Consider the following 15640-nt stretch of genomic DNA (forward strand, 5'->3'; position numbering starts at 1 on the left):
GCATCTGTGTGTTTCTGTGTCTTTCTCTCATTTTCTCTCTTTTCTGATGACTTTCTGTTTTTGTGCCTTTCCCTACACACACACACACACACACACACACACAGAGAGAGAGAGAGAGAGAGAGAGAGAGAGAGAGAGAGAGAGAGAGAGAGAACGCCAGGAAGCCCAGGTGCTACAGAACCCAGAAGTGAGCAGCTATTGCCCTAAGGGAGGTGGCAAGGGTGGGCGGGAGCGCTGGCTGGCAGGCAGTGTGCAAGCATACACAGAGAACCACTTTTTGTAAGAAGGTTAAAACATATTTAAAATGGGACCACCTTGGAGAGAAGACCGTTCCCCTCCTGTTACCTCTCAACCTGCTCCAAAACTTCAGTATTCAGTTTTTCCAAGGCCTGCTCTCCCTGCCCCCTCCTCCTCTGGCAGGCTGGTTTCTGCTGAACACTGGGCTTCTTGCAGAGCCCTCTCGCTCCTTTGCAGACGCTCAGAAATCTGTTGGCCGTCACCCATTCCACCAGCTAACTGGTGTGTGTGCCCACTGCCACAGTGGCACAAACAATGACCATACATCAAACATTCCTTTCTCCAGGTTTCTGCCTCTGAGGTGACTTTGGGAGACTTGTTTACTTCTAAGGACACAGAAAAGAGGGAGAAGAGCATGTTCTGTCTGCTTCCATAGTAACTATGGTCGTCTTTGTCTACCTATGGAGACAACACCTTTCTCCTGGTGTCCCAAGCATCAGACAATTAAGGTGAAAGGCTTCCATTCATATCTGCTTGATTTAGGAAAAGGGGTGTGGGGTGTAGATGTTTTTCTTTTTGGAAATCAGCCAGAGACCGATAACAGACAATTGGGTCAGTGGAATCGTCCCAAACTTTCCTGGGGAAAACATGAAACTCTCCAGCTATAAAATCAGTGGCACACTCTTCCTTTTTTATGTCTCTTGATATCCTGGCGAGGTTTCTTGAGCTGTTCAAAGCTGGCTGCCTTCCCACTTCACACTAAGAAGTCGCTTAAAGAAATGGCCCAAAGAGATGTTATTGCCTCCCAAAGAAAAACACAAGTTTGGGGAAATGGCGAGTTGGACTTTTATTGACTCTAAATGAGGGGGTGGGTGGGATCCACATGCCTCTCACTGCACTGAGAGACAGCATCCATCAAACAGGCTCATCTTTCCCACAGTCCTTTACTGTCAGGGTTCCAAGAGTCACATCTACCTGCCCAGGTCATGAAGCCTTTGAGTCTAACAGTCAAGCAAGGTTCCTGATGCTCCTGTGGGTAAGGGCCACTTGGTCTTCCCACTCTGCCTTGTCACACCTTCCCAAACTGCCACAGACAAGAGCCCATGAGGGTAGAAAGCAATTGTCAATGTGGATTAAATGGAACTCAGGCAGTCCTGCCCTTGCTTGATCCTGGTGTGTAATTCACATACCACACAAAATACACAGGTATTTATCCTTTCTTGCTGTCGGTACCTTTCCAGCTATCACCTCCTATTGGGTTGATGGTTTGCTTAAAGAGGTGCTCTGGCAGTATCTTGCAGTCTAGTAAATACTCATTGCCCCTGTCTTGCCCATCAGAACTGGGAGTTGGCTGTATCTAATCAAGGCTGCAGCGTAAAGTGTTCCAAATCTCTGCCACCACCATTCTTTACTTTTTGTTGCTTTTACCATTGAAACAATGTAGTATGATGTCATTAAGTAACAGCCACAAGAAATTATAACTATATTTATGTTCAGAGTAACTGTAACCAACCTCCACAGAAACATGTCTATATACAACCAAAGTTAGCCCTAAGAAATTGGTAACAAAAATCCAAACACCCAGCATCTCACATGCTTACATAGCCAATGCAATATTTTTTAAAAAAAAATGGTTAATAATGTGTTTAGAGTCTGTGGGGTGGGGAAAACATTCATGGACACAGGAACAGCTTGTGGCAGTACATGGCTCTTTCCTTCTGCCATGTGGGTTCTTGTCATTGGAGGCTGCTTTTTCATTTTCTGGCTGCCCAGACCTGAATAATCACACAGAAACTATATTAACTACAAAACCGTTTGGTCAACAGCTTAGGTGTATTCCTAACTAGCTTAAAACCTCTCAAATTAACCCATTTCTATTAATCTGTGTATCACCACGAGGCTGTAAGGTTCTGGTGTCCTGTCTTCTTCGGTAGCTACATGGTGTCTCCTTGCCTCTGCCTACTCTCTCTAGAGATCTCTGTTTCAATTTCCTGCCTGGCTTTACTCTGCTAAGCCATTGGCCGAAACAGCATTATTCATTATCCAACAAAAGCAACACATATACAGAAGGACATCCTACATCAGGTTCTGGGAATAAACTTGACTCGTTGGGTATGATATGGGCAAGCCCTGTTACCCTCTCAGCCACTGTCAACTTTCTGACCCTTGACAATATATCACTTAGCAGGGAGAGCCTAGCTTCGTGGGCTGCAGGGATGACCCATCAGTTAACAGCAGAAGACCCAGGTGTAGGGTTCAGCACCTACATTGGGTGGCTCATAGCTGACTGTAAGTTCAGTTCCAGGAGATCCAGCACCCTCTTTTGGCCACTGTGGGTACTGCATGTAGGTGGCACACATACACTCAAGCACACAGTAGATAGAAAGATAGATAGATAGATAGATAGACTGCCCATTACTGTTCCAGAGGAGGCACACACAGCAGGTGTCTGATGTGACAGGCACCTTGCACTTTTAACAAGAATTTCTCATGTGTTAAACCCAGAGGGCTCGATAAAGACCCAGAAGCACAGATCCGATCAAGGACCAGTAGACCTCACACACACACACACACACACACACACACACACACACACACAACACCCGAATTTAGGTGAGCAGTCTGCTGGTGTCTCCTAGAGTTAGTAGGAATTATTTCTCCTCCAAAAGCTGAGTCTCTGGTTTAGTGACTACGTGGTATGTGTTTGCCTTGTGTAGGCAAAGCACCTGCGCACCTGGGCTCTGCAGGAAACCCGCCAGCATTGCCAGAGTGGGCCATACAAGCTCTCCCACAGCTCTGCAGCTGTAGGTGATGGTTGCCACGTTTTCTCCTGTCTGGTTCGATAGACTGTATTCCTCCCACTGTGGAAAAAACACTGATGCTTCCAATTAAACATTCATCTCAACATCTCATTTGTGAGCGACTGGCTCCTCCACTGATTATTGAGTAAAATAAATCTTTAACACTGTTCATTTGTGTATCAGTATAGAGTATGATATTACTTTTAAAATTATTTTTTCCCCTTGAGGGATCTGCCCATTCTGTGTGCTTTTCAGTCAGGTACAACAAGCCTTAGTCACACAAGACCGTGCCTTATGCCCAACCACAGTGGTTGGCTTACGGATGAGCATGTGATCAAAAGTACCCAACCCCAGCGCTGCTGTCAGCTTGGTCAGAAGCACCCCGGTGGGCAGTGGCTATTACAGAGACTCTTTCCTGACTGCAGTGCTGAGGATAAGGACTGTTGAGTGGTCAGCCATCCAGGACCTCCAAATCATCCTCTTCCAAGGCTCAGGGAACATCGTTCAAGAGAAGGTGAGAAGAACGCAAGAGCTGAGTTAGGAAGTGGTGACAAATGAAAGCCTCTTATCCCAGCACCTGGGAGTTCAAGGGCAACCTGGTCTACAAAGCGAGCTCCAGGACAGCCAGGACTGTTGCACAAAGAAACCCTGTCTCGAGAAAAATAATAATAATTAGTTAATTACTTTAAAAAAGAGGAAGGTAAGCGCTGGAGGCTTACTACCGAAGTCTATTCTGTGTGTGAATGTTCACAGCAGTCACAGAGGAGGAGGGGTTGGTAAGACTCCACCCTTCTCTGAGACTCATAAGCAGTTAATGATTGCTTGGGGAAGGGGAGGGCTTTCTTAAGAAGTGTGACAACCGGTAAGGCTCTTGTGCTCCCTGCCAGCAACTCTAATTAAACTCCTTGGGTCACCACCAAACAAAAAGACGTGAAAGGAGAGGAACTCATAGGGAAGAGAAAAGAGACCAGTGGGAGCTAGAAGGGGCAGAGGGAGGGCCATGAGGATGAATATGATCAAAATACACTGTATATGTACGAAAATGTTATAAGGAAACTCGTTATTATATATAATCAACGAGTGGTAATAAAAACAGCAATCCTGTCAGGCATGGTGGCACACTCCTCTAATCTCAACTCTCAGGGCAGGTAGATTTCAGTGAGTTTGAGGCCAGCCTAGTTTTACATAGTGAGTCCCAGGACAGCCAGAGACACGCAGAGGGACTCTGTCTCAGAAAACAATCCTTTTCCAAGGTCCCTTCTGATCATCTTGGGAATGGATTCTTGCTAAAATTTGCTATCTTGGGCTCTAAAAGGAGACTGCCAGCATTTCCCCATCTCCCCTTCCTCATGAAGGAAGACGTCCACGACAGGGAAGGCAGCCATAGTTTAGACACAGTCAGCTCACAGTCTCTCAAGGTCTTTGTCACCAGTTTCCGAGAATCTTCACCTTTCCTTCACATTCCTTACTACCTGTTCTTCGAGCACCGCACACCTGACCCCCAACCCAACAAACGCATTGTCTCTCCCTCCTAGGCTCTCACAGCACACAGAACGGGATGTAGATCGAGACATCCTGACCTGGCCAACAAGACAGCTCCAGCCAGAAGAATGCTTTTGGCCAAGCCTGACAACCCAAGTTCAATCCCTAGGACTGACAGGATGGGAGAAGAGAATTGACCTTCACAAGCTGTCCTCTGACCTCCACAGACAACAAAACACATAAATGTCATGGAAATACTCTAAAATACATTTGCCCCAACCACTAGCATCCCTCAAATTAGTCTCCAAGCATGAACGCAACATAGGGCAAGGGAACCAAGGGGAAAGAAAGCTCTGAGGAGCCAGGAACTCGCTTCTCTTCCCGGCCTGGGACCAGTGCCCCCTCCACCCTACAACAGGCTTCATCGCTATCCCCAGCGATACTAAAGAAAGGCATGAAGAAAGCCAGTCTTCCTTAAAAAAGAATTGGTGACCCCTGGTGCACTCAGGCCTTTCTCCTTAGAGGTCTTGCCTGCCCCTCTGCAGATGGCATGGCTCACACGCAACTCCCATGAGGACTGCCCCCTAACAGGCATGCGCCCATCCACCCCTCCAGGCTAGATCTGCACTGGTTTTCTCTAGTGTGTTCTCTTTGCGCTGACTGCCGGCTGATTTCTGGGATCGTGAGAGACTGCATTTTACATGGTCTAAACATTTTCCTCTACCTGTCGCACCACATCCAGTAAGAACTGGTTGGGAGTGTATAAAGGCATTATCTCCCTAAGCGAGGATCTTACCTACACTCCCTCTTTACTGTGATTTCCTCGCAGAAGTGACTGGCATCGTAGAGACCTCATTCCCACACATGTGTTTGTAATTATTATTATTCCCCTTGGGTCTCTCCCAGGAAGTGTCTGACAAACCTCTGCCTTGGTTATGGCCTCCTAACTGATTCTGTAATTCTCCCTTAGCATGGTTGTTTGTCCAGCCACCGTTCCTGTGCACAAAGCCCACAAACACCACTTACTCGACTTCGAATCTCACAAAAATGTTTTCTTACACACGGTGCTTGCAGGACTATAGAGTCCCACTGTCGTTATTTTTCTCTTTCTCTCTCTGTTTCCTTTATCTTTTTGACCTTATCCTTTGTTGGACTTACGGCGACTGCACCTCCAGCCAAACACAAATGTTCTGAGTTTGCTTTCGGAGCCCTTTCTGGCTGGCTTTGTATCCCGCCCTGTCCTGGCCTTCACCTTCCAGCCAGCTAATTTATTGTTGTGTGGCTCCTTTTGCCCGGGGCGCTTCCTCTCCTGGCTCGGAGCCCTTGTTCAATTTCTTCCATATCTCTGGAACAGCCACCCAACCACAGCCTCCTTCTCTGAATCCCAGCTCAAGGTCCATCTGCTTCCAAACATCCTGCCACCCATCTCCTAATTCATCACATCACCACCAACCCAGACTTCTACCACAGAACAGCCTTGAAATGACTGGACTTATAAGTACGGGGTGGCCGTAGTTCAATTCCTGGCTTACGTCAATAGTAAAGGCCTAATCTCAGAATTAATCAATGTTAGCATTGAGAAAGAACCAACAGAAATGGTCAAGAGTGATTGAGTCAGCACTGCGGGCAGTTATGAGCAGCTCATTTGAGATTAATGAATTTATTCTCTGGCCTCATTCCCTCAAAGAATCTGGGAGAAAGCACAGTAACACAGCGCCCAATACAATTGAAAAAGAGTCATGACCAGGAAAAACATGGACCGGCTAAAATCGGAATATTATGGAGAAAATTAGTTACACATAATCTATTCACACAGGGCCGCGATTTCTGGTGTTGAAATGCTCATTGGCTCCAATTAACTTGCCACTGAGATTATTAATCCCTTTTTAAAAACCTAGTACTTGAAGGCAACTTGCCCCCTTTGAGTGATGTGGAAGCCACCAAGTTAGTGGTGTTTTATGGAGTTCAGGCAGAAGGATGACATAGACCAGTGCTCCAAGAACTGTCTTAACTGAAACGTACTACCAAAAGGCATGATGCAGGCTTCCTGCGTTCAGCTGGGGAAATTTCTGAGGAATTCTGCAGAAAATGACCTTGCTTTACTTTTTAAAACCCAGTACTTTCCAAACTGATCTAAGCCAAATCCCCGAAGTTTTTCTCCATTATGTTCCCTGTTGCCATACCAAGAACCCCTAGGAGAGTCAAAGCCGTCAAAGATGTTTCAACCCCATTTGGAATCTTTTCATTCTTAAGAAGGAGGCTCTGGGGGTACAGGCATTCATTTATACATTTGTCTGTGTTTTCTCGATGTGATTTATATGTTGCCTAGTTACAAAAACAAACCCCAGTCACTCAGAGCCCTCCATGTGCAAGGCAAGTACTCCACCTCTGTGATACATGAAACCTCCCTTTTTACTTTTAATTTTCAGACAGACTCTCACAAAGTTGCCCAGGCTGCCCTTGCCCTCTTTACTGCCCAGGCAAAGCGCTGGACTTCCTGTCATCCCACCTCAGTATCAGGACTTACAGGCAGAGGTCACCAGGTCTGTTTCTGGAGAGATACATCTTAAGGTTACTGGCAAGAATAATCTCAGTCATATTCTTACATTGTAGTTATTTATCATGAAACGAAGTGTTTGGGGCAAACTTAACTCCATGACGGTCTGGGAGTGACCAGTAGGTGGCAGCACCAAAGCCAGCCAGCCTGGAAAGAACCAAACTTGGCAGATTTCTGTCTGCTCTTCTTGTTAGCCACACTTGAGGCAGCTTGGAGAAGACAAAAGCAGGAGAATGTTTAATGGAGATAAAATTTGCTCATATGCCTTTTCCCTTCATATTTTACTGAGTTATAACACACATGCAATTTGTTTCTGATCCTTCCAACACTGCTATCAGCCTGACCTTTAAGAACTTATGAAAGTTCTATCTTCCCCCTTGTTAAACCATCTAAGGCTTCTCTGTGCATGCACACACACACACACACACACACACACACACACACACACACAAAAACACACACACACACACACTGGAAATTGATGAGCCCTTCTGTAATATTGAGTTGGAAGTGTCACCCCAGCCTGCCAAGTGCTTGGACTCCAATTCCCAGCCTGCCAAGCACTGACTCCTCCCTGGGGAGGGTCAGGACCATTCCCACAGGGTATTAAGGCTTGCACCAGAAAAAGGAACATGTGATTTTAGGTTTGCCTGTGTGTTCCCTCTGTCTTCCCCCTGCCATGTTCCCAGCCACCCAGGAGTGCGCCGTTTATTAAACGCTGGCATTTAATTTGGTCTAATCTGGTTTAATTGGAGTTCTTTGTGTTGGCAGAGTGGTTCATATTAAGATTTTTCTTAACACCTTCCAGCCTTCAGTTGTCCATCACCATTACCTAGCATCAGAGAGATGATCTCCAAATATACAAAGAACTCAAGAAACTTGACATCAAAAGAACAAATAATCCAATAAAATAATGGGGTACAGACCTAAACAGAGGACTCTCAACAGAGGAATCTAAAATGGCTGAAAGGCACTTAAGGAAATGTTCAACACCATTATTCATCAGAGAAATGCAAATCAAAACAACTCTGAGATTCCTTCTTATACCTGTAAGAATGGCCAAGATCTAAAACACTGATGACAACTTATGCTGGAGAAGATGTGGGGTAAAAGGAACACTCCTGCATTGCTGGTGGAAATGCAAGCTGGTACAGCCCCTTTGAATGTCAGTATGGTGATTTCTCAGAAAATTAGGAAACAGCCTTCCTCAAGACCTAGCAATACCACTTTTGGGTGTATACCCAAAGGATGCTCAATCATACCACAAGGATATGTGCTCAACTGTGTTCATAACAGCATTATTTGTCATAGTTAGAACCTGGAAACAACCTAAATGCCCCTCGACTGAAGAATGGATAAAGAAATGTGGTACATTTACACAATGGAGTACTACACAGTAGAAAAAAGTAATGACATCTTAAAATTGCAGGCAAATGGATTGATCTAGAAAGCATATTGAGAGAGGTAACCTAGACCCAGAAAAACAAATATCATATGTACTCACTCATAAGTGGCTTTTAGACATAAAGCAAAGAAAAACCAGCCTATGGTTGATCCATAACCCCAGAGAACTTAGACAACAAAGAGGACCCTAAGATCTAATCTACATGGGATACAGAAAAAGACAAGATCTCCTGAGTAAATTGGGAGCATGGGGACCATGGGAGAGAGTAGGAGGAGAGGAGGAAGGAAAGGAGAAAAGCAGGAGGAAAAATATATAACTCAATAAAAAAATAAAAAGAAAGGCACTCGATTTATATTGATCTGATCATAACACACTTTAACCATCTCACTCAGTCCTAAGTGTGCAACCAATTCTGTAACTCACATTGCTGTGTGAAAATCCCAGAATATGTAAATCTTGCATCCCCTAAATTCATCCAACCCATGAAACAATGTCCCACTTGCCCCCAAGCCTGCCTGGCAAAGAGCTCTCTCTCTCTCTCTCTCTCTCTCTCTCTCTCTCTCTCTCTCTCTCTCTCTCTCTCCCTCCCTCCCTCCCTCCCTCCGTCTCTCCCTCCCTCCCTATCCCTCCCCCTCTCTTCCTTTCTCTCTCTCTCTCTCCCTCCCTCCCTCCCTTCCTCCCTTCTTCCCTTTCCCTCCCTTCCTCTCTCTCTCTCTCTCTCTCTCTCTCTCTCTCTCTCTCTCTCTCTGTCTCTCTCTCATTCTGGTGACTCTGCAGAGTCATGCAGCTTCTGTCTCTCTTGACTGGTTCACTTTACTTGACATGCTCAGATCCTCCAGGCTGTAACTGTTTCCTTACACTTTAGGGATAAACTCTGCTTTCAACTGCCACATTTTGTTTACTTGCTCATCCGTCGGTGAGCGAAGACCTTTGTGGATTCTCCCAGCTGTCCATGGTGATGAGTGCAGCTGTTACCCTGGCTTTGGCAGTATCCTTTTATCCTTTCTTCCTTCAGCTCCTCTGGATATATAGACTCGCATGTTTGTTTTCTTTCTGTTGCTGTGATGAAAACACCTCAGCCAAAAACAGCTCAGGGCAGAAAAGGTTTATTTGACTTTCAATTCCAGGTTACAGTTCATCTCTAGGTGTGGCTGCAAAGGAGTGGGGACAACCAAGGACCAAGACAGGAACTTGAGAAAGCTAATCACATCACATCCATAGTCAAGAGTAGAGAGAAACAAGTACACACATATTCGCTTGCTTAGGCTCAACTGTTCTTTCATTCTTACAGTTTGGGTCCCCTGGCTAGAGAATGACACCACCCACAGTGGGCTGGGTCTTCTCATCACAGCTAACATAATCAAGACAATCCCCCACAGACCAGCACACAGGTCCACTCAATATAAACAACCCACCACACACACATTTGCAGGTCCACTCAACATAGACAGTCCCTCACTGAGACTCTTCCAAGGGATTCTAGGTTGTGTCAAGCTAATAATTACAGTTAGCCATCATGGCCTCATAGTACCACAGTCAGATTTTGTTTTTTTGTAACCTCTACACTCTTTACTTAGCAACCGTGCTGTTGTGAAGTATTAGTTTAAGATGCGTTACATTCATTTATACTGTGGACTAGTTGTTTGATGATGCAAGGATGTGTTCCATTCTTCTATGTTGAATTTGTTTAGCTCTGTGCAGCTGTGTGACTTTGCCTCCTTAAAATACCTGAGTGATCTAATAAAGAGCTGAACAGTAAATAGCTAGGCAGGAGAGAGAAATAGGTGGGGCTTGTAGACAAAGAGAATAAATAGGAGGAGAAATCTTGGGGGAGAAAAGAGGGCAAGGATCAAGAAAAGGAAAAGGAGAGGAGGGGCCAGCCACACAGCCACACAGCTGGCCACAGAGTAAATAGAGAAAAGTAAAAAGCCCAGAGGCAAAGCACAGAAGAAGAGAGACAGCATAATTAATTTAAGTTATGAGAGCTGGCTAGAAACAAGCCAGGCTAAGGCTGGGTGTTCACAAGAATAAGTCTCTGTGTATTTATTTGGGAGTTGGGTGGTGGGCCCCCAAGAGTTTTAAAAAAACAATTATACTGTGCCATTTTTATTCACACAAATATAGTGCAAGGATTCTAGTTTCCCCAAATCTTCACCAGTCTTATCGTCCACTGCTTGATAGCTGAAACAATGAATTGCTATGATATTTCATTTGTATTTCTAAGACGATAGAAAAGATATTAACATCTTTTTACACATTTGTTGCCCCTTTGTATATCATCTAGGGAAATGTCCACCTTTCATCCATGTTTAGGTTTGGTAATTTGTCTTTCTGCTCCTGGATTGTAGGTTTCTTTGTTTTCTTGTTACTAGGCCCCATCGGGTGTGTGATTTACAAATATCATCTCCGGTTGGCATGCTGCCTGCTCTCTCTGTTAATTCTCTCCTGACACACAGCACTGAAACAAGACAGCTTTTAAAAGACAGGATCTCACTAAGTATCCCAGCTGGAACTCACTACATAGTAAACCAGGCTGACTTCAAACCCACAGAGATCCGCCTGCCTCTGCTCCCATGTGCTGGAATAAAAGGGGTGCACCCACCTGACCTGCAACACATTCTAAAGGGAAACTGCTTTGTGAAACCAATGTCATCATTCTGTCCACGCAGTGTAGCGCCACACTTTTCTTAGCCCTCCCTTTTAAAGAACATTATTTCTTATTCTGGCTACTGCCATACAAGAGTTTTGTGCATAAAAGTCATTTCTTCCTGTGTCATGTGTGTGAATGTGTTGGGGAAGGGCATGCATGCACACATAGGATCAAATAATGTGAACACATTTATGATTTTGATGCATCTTTTAAAATTTATTTTCTTTTCTGTGATCAACTTTATTATAATAATTGTGGTCATCTGAATATATACTGAACCCCTCAGCTCTGTTTTCTCACATGTTATCATTAGCCTTTATACTAAGGTGAGGTAAGGTAGCAATCACCACTGTGTGTGGCTAGTTATATTGATTACACACATATACTGAAAGAGGTCATATCAACTACAAGACCACACAGTTGTTGATTTGTGGAATTAGCATTGAATGCTGTCTTCCTGAGTTCATGAAAGTTTTGAGACAGGGTTTTCAAGGTCTTCCTATGCAGCACTGGCTGGTCAGGAGGAACCTGCTATGTAGCCCAAACTGGCTTTGAACTTGTCACGGTCCTTTTGGTTCCGTTCTTAGTGCTGTGTTCACAGGTGTACATTGTGACACCTGGGTGTGTGGCTAGCTTTCTAAGGGACTTTCAAAATACACACCAAAGCAGCAGAACGCTCTTACATTCCCACCAGAAATAAGAAAAGGTGCAGGGTTTTCCCATCATCACCCATGCTTTTCTTTTTTCTCAACCACACAAATGAGTGTGCACTTGTCACTCCTTGGGGTTTTGCACATCTCTGATGGCTACAGTGTTTAGCATCTCTTAAGCCTCACTGGCCATTCCTCCTGTCCTCTGGGGACAAGGTTTTCAGTCTGGTTATGCGATGCCGGGTTTCAAAGGTTAAGCACACATTCTGAGTCTCTTACCAGACATGATTTATCTGGATTGCTTTCCATTTTCACTTTCTTGAAAAGTCCATTGAAGAACAAACGTATTCATTTTGTCTGGCTCCTCCCTTCTGACAATTTAGCTGACCATTAATCTACAGAAATCCTAACACAGAAATTTCACTCTTTTCTACTTGGGGATCTGCCTATTTGGCATAGTTTGCCTTGTGATAAAAGGAACTTGTCCTCGGGAAGGGGAACATTCCCATGAGGACCCACCTGTACCAGAACTGAGCCTGCTAGATTAGGAAGCCAAGTACCAGATGCAAAGCAGAAGCTATGATCTTCAAAGAGTTGTATGATGAATAATGCTGCCATTCTTGCCCAAGCACGTTGGCTTCTTCTTGTAACCAGCATTCAGGAACTGAGGCAGGAAGACTGCAGACTTAAATAAATACATACATAAAACAAATAAATAAAAATATCTAGATAATGCATAAAATATACAAAACAAAAGCTTCCCTTAAAATCTCAAAATACTGTCTAGTCTTTTGAGTTCAAATATAATATACTTTATATAGATTCAATCACATTAGGATCACACAATCCAATAAAATTGTAACCGGATAAATTCAAGTCATAGGCTAAATTATGCCTCACTATATTCTGTTTGTAAATGTGAGACTGTACACAGGCTTGTACAAATCTGCCACATTTTCACAGATGGGAAGTTGTAAAGGGCAAAGGTCCTTGTGCATGCAGATAAAGCACCAGAGAAGTCAGGAAAGTTAAACATGCAGCTTATCTCTCCAAGGGGAGAAAACATTTAACTGTTTCTTACAGAATGCTGGGGAAAATATAGTTTGCAACCTGGTAATCTTTTGCTACCTGTTGAGACAGGTTCTGTCCATATCCCCCAGAATGTTTGTTTATCTCAGACTTTTCCCCTAAAACCTTGAGCTTTGCTTCTAGGCCATGAAATTCATCATTGAGAGAGATGTTGCTTGTACTTTACAACAGCCTTAGTGACTTCCATGTTATCTTAGGGCCAGGCCAATCCTGACATTAACTCCCACAGGTATTGTGTTTAACCTCAGTCATTCTCCCTAGAGCTCTTAGCGTGAATGTTGTTTCTGAGACAGCAGAATTCATATTTACAGAAGAAGCCCCACATACGGTTGTAATAATATTTCATTTATATTTTTATAAATAAAGCTTGCCTGAAGTTCAGGGAGCAAAACAACCACACTGATCAGCCTTACAGACCAGGCAGTGGTGACACACACCTTTAATCCCAGTAGCCACACTAGTTTGCCATAGAAACAGGCAGTAGTGATACATGTAAGAGAGGAATATAAGACAGGAGGAGACAGCTCTCACACACAGTCTCAGAGGATTCCTGCAGGTAGGATCACCATTTCAGACTGAGGAAGAGGAAAGAGCCAGTGGCTGCTTCTAACCATCAGGTTGAACTCCAATTTCTCTCTCTGAGATTTTATTAAGTGTGTTACACATGGCTAAAGTAAATGAACTAGCATCAGACTTTTAAAGTTTGTTCCTACACCAGTACCGAGGTTAGACTGAACCAAGTTTCATTCTTCTCTCTTCACGGACCATTTCCCTGATATCCAGAAAGCTTTCAGGTACCTTCTGCAGCTAATCCTTTGCTGCCTGTGTGCACAAGGACTCTCTGCCTTCTACAGAAAGTGTCTTCTCTTTTGTGCTAAGTTTTGGCTATGAAGACAGGACCCCTGTGCTCAAAGTCTCAAGTTAAAAGCATGAGAAGGCAGTGGAGGCTTCCAGACATATGAGCTCTGACCCGAGCAGACCTCCCTCCGCACAGCCCACCCACGGGTGCCTGGGAGGCCAAAGCGCTGTCCAGCGCTTGGTGTGGGAGAATTGTCTGTATTCTGTCAATCATGTATTTTAATAAAATGCTGATTGGCCAGGCAGGAAGTATAGGCGGGTCAACCAGACAGGAAGTGAGGTGGGGCAATGAGAATAGGATAAGGCTAGGGAGGAGAAAGCTCCCTCAGCCACTCCTGCGCAGACCACTGAAGAGGCAACATGTAACTTGCCCAGCTGAGAAAGGTACGGAGCCATGTGCTAACATAGATAATGATAATGGATTAATGTAAGTTACAAGGACTAATAAGAAGCCTGACCTAATGGGCCAATCAGCTTTATAACTTATAGAGTTCTCTGTGTGATTGATTTTCTCTGGGACTTGCCAGCTGTGGGGTACCGGGAGGGAAGAGATACCCCAACAAGCTGGCCCCTCATATTACAAGCGCTCACCAATTTCTGTCCCATAGAGGAGCCTCTGCCTTCAAAGGGGAAGAATTTCTAAGAGCAGAGAAGAGTGAGCCTGTTTCTGCTGCTGAGAATCTTTGTTTTATAAATATCTGATTTGGGAGGCTAGGGTACTGAACAGTCACGAGGCCCAGGTTGATTGCAGTTAGGAGTGTGAGTTACCTCAGATAGACAGGCCCTGTGTGAGCACAATCATTGAGCCCCGGTGTCTATAGAGTGTCACTTCCACGGGGTACCCAGTGCTGAGAGAAGGGTCTATGGTAAGGTGGGTCTATGCTGGATCTTCTCTAGGTCTGCTTAAAGTCTTTTATACAAGCTCCCAAGCGTATCTGACCAAGAGGACTTATTTTCAGTAGGATTAATGTGTTTAGAGAAATCTTAGGTTCACCCAAGATTTAGAGAACACAAGAATTCCCATATTCTCACCAAGCACGTGAGTAACCTCCCCCTTTATTAATAGCACAGTATGGTGCTTGTTGCAGTAAAGAGACTAGGGCAGCATAGCTTCACCCACTGTCTTCAGTGGGCAGAATCAGTCACCCAAGGGGTTATGTGGTCTGCGAGTCCCAACTGATACAGAAATGATGGGAAGGAAGGGGTAGATTGTTGAATTTACATTTATTCACAAAACAACTGTTAGTATCCAAATATTGTACCTTGGTCTGGATTTTAGTTTATTGATATAAATTTTTATATTTATAAAAATTTATATCAATAATAATAATAATTAATAATAATAATTATAGTTTTATTATACTGTTTGTATAATAATGATAATTATATTATATGTATTATATATAATAATTATATTATATGTATTATAATAATATATTATATATAATACAATATATTATTATTATATTATAATAATTATTATATAATAATAATAACAATATATTATTATTATATTATAATAATATTATATTATAGTATAATAATAATAATTAATAATAATAATAGTTTTATTATACTGTTTGTGTATTTCTACTCTTGTTTAAGGTATTATGTTTATGAAGCTTATTTAAAAATGTAACATAAAATTTAAAAATACAGATCAATAGTTAGCCATCTATAACAGACAAATTTATAGTCATATTAGTTAGGATTTTGTAAGTATACAAAGATATATTTCAAGTAGATCAGTAATATTCAAATACCTCAAAGACCTACAGAATGTCATTTAAAATGTTTTAAGAACTTAGACTTTTCTCCACAGTGAGATACGTCTGCTCCTGACAGCACCAATTACTTCAAAGAGGATGATGGGCATCGAAGAAATTTGTTGTTGGATTTGAGTTTATAGTT

The sequence above is a fragment of the Myodes glareolus genome, chromosome 3, assembly GCF_982192425.1.
Source record: "Myodes glareolus chromosome 3, mMyoGla1.1, whole genome shotgun sequence".
NCBI classification, from domain to species: Eukaryota; Metazoa; Chordata; class Mammalia; order Rodentia; family Cricetidae; genus Myodes; species Myodes glareolus.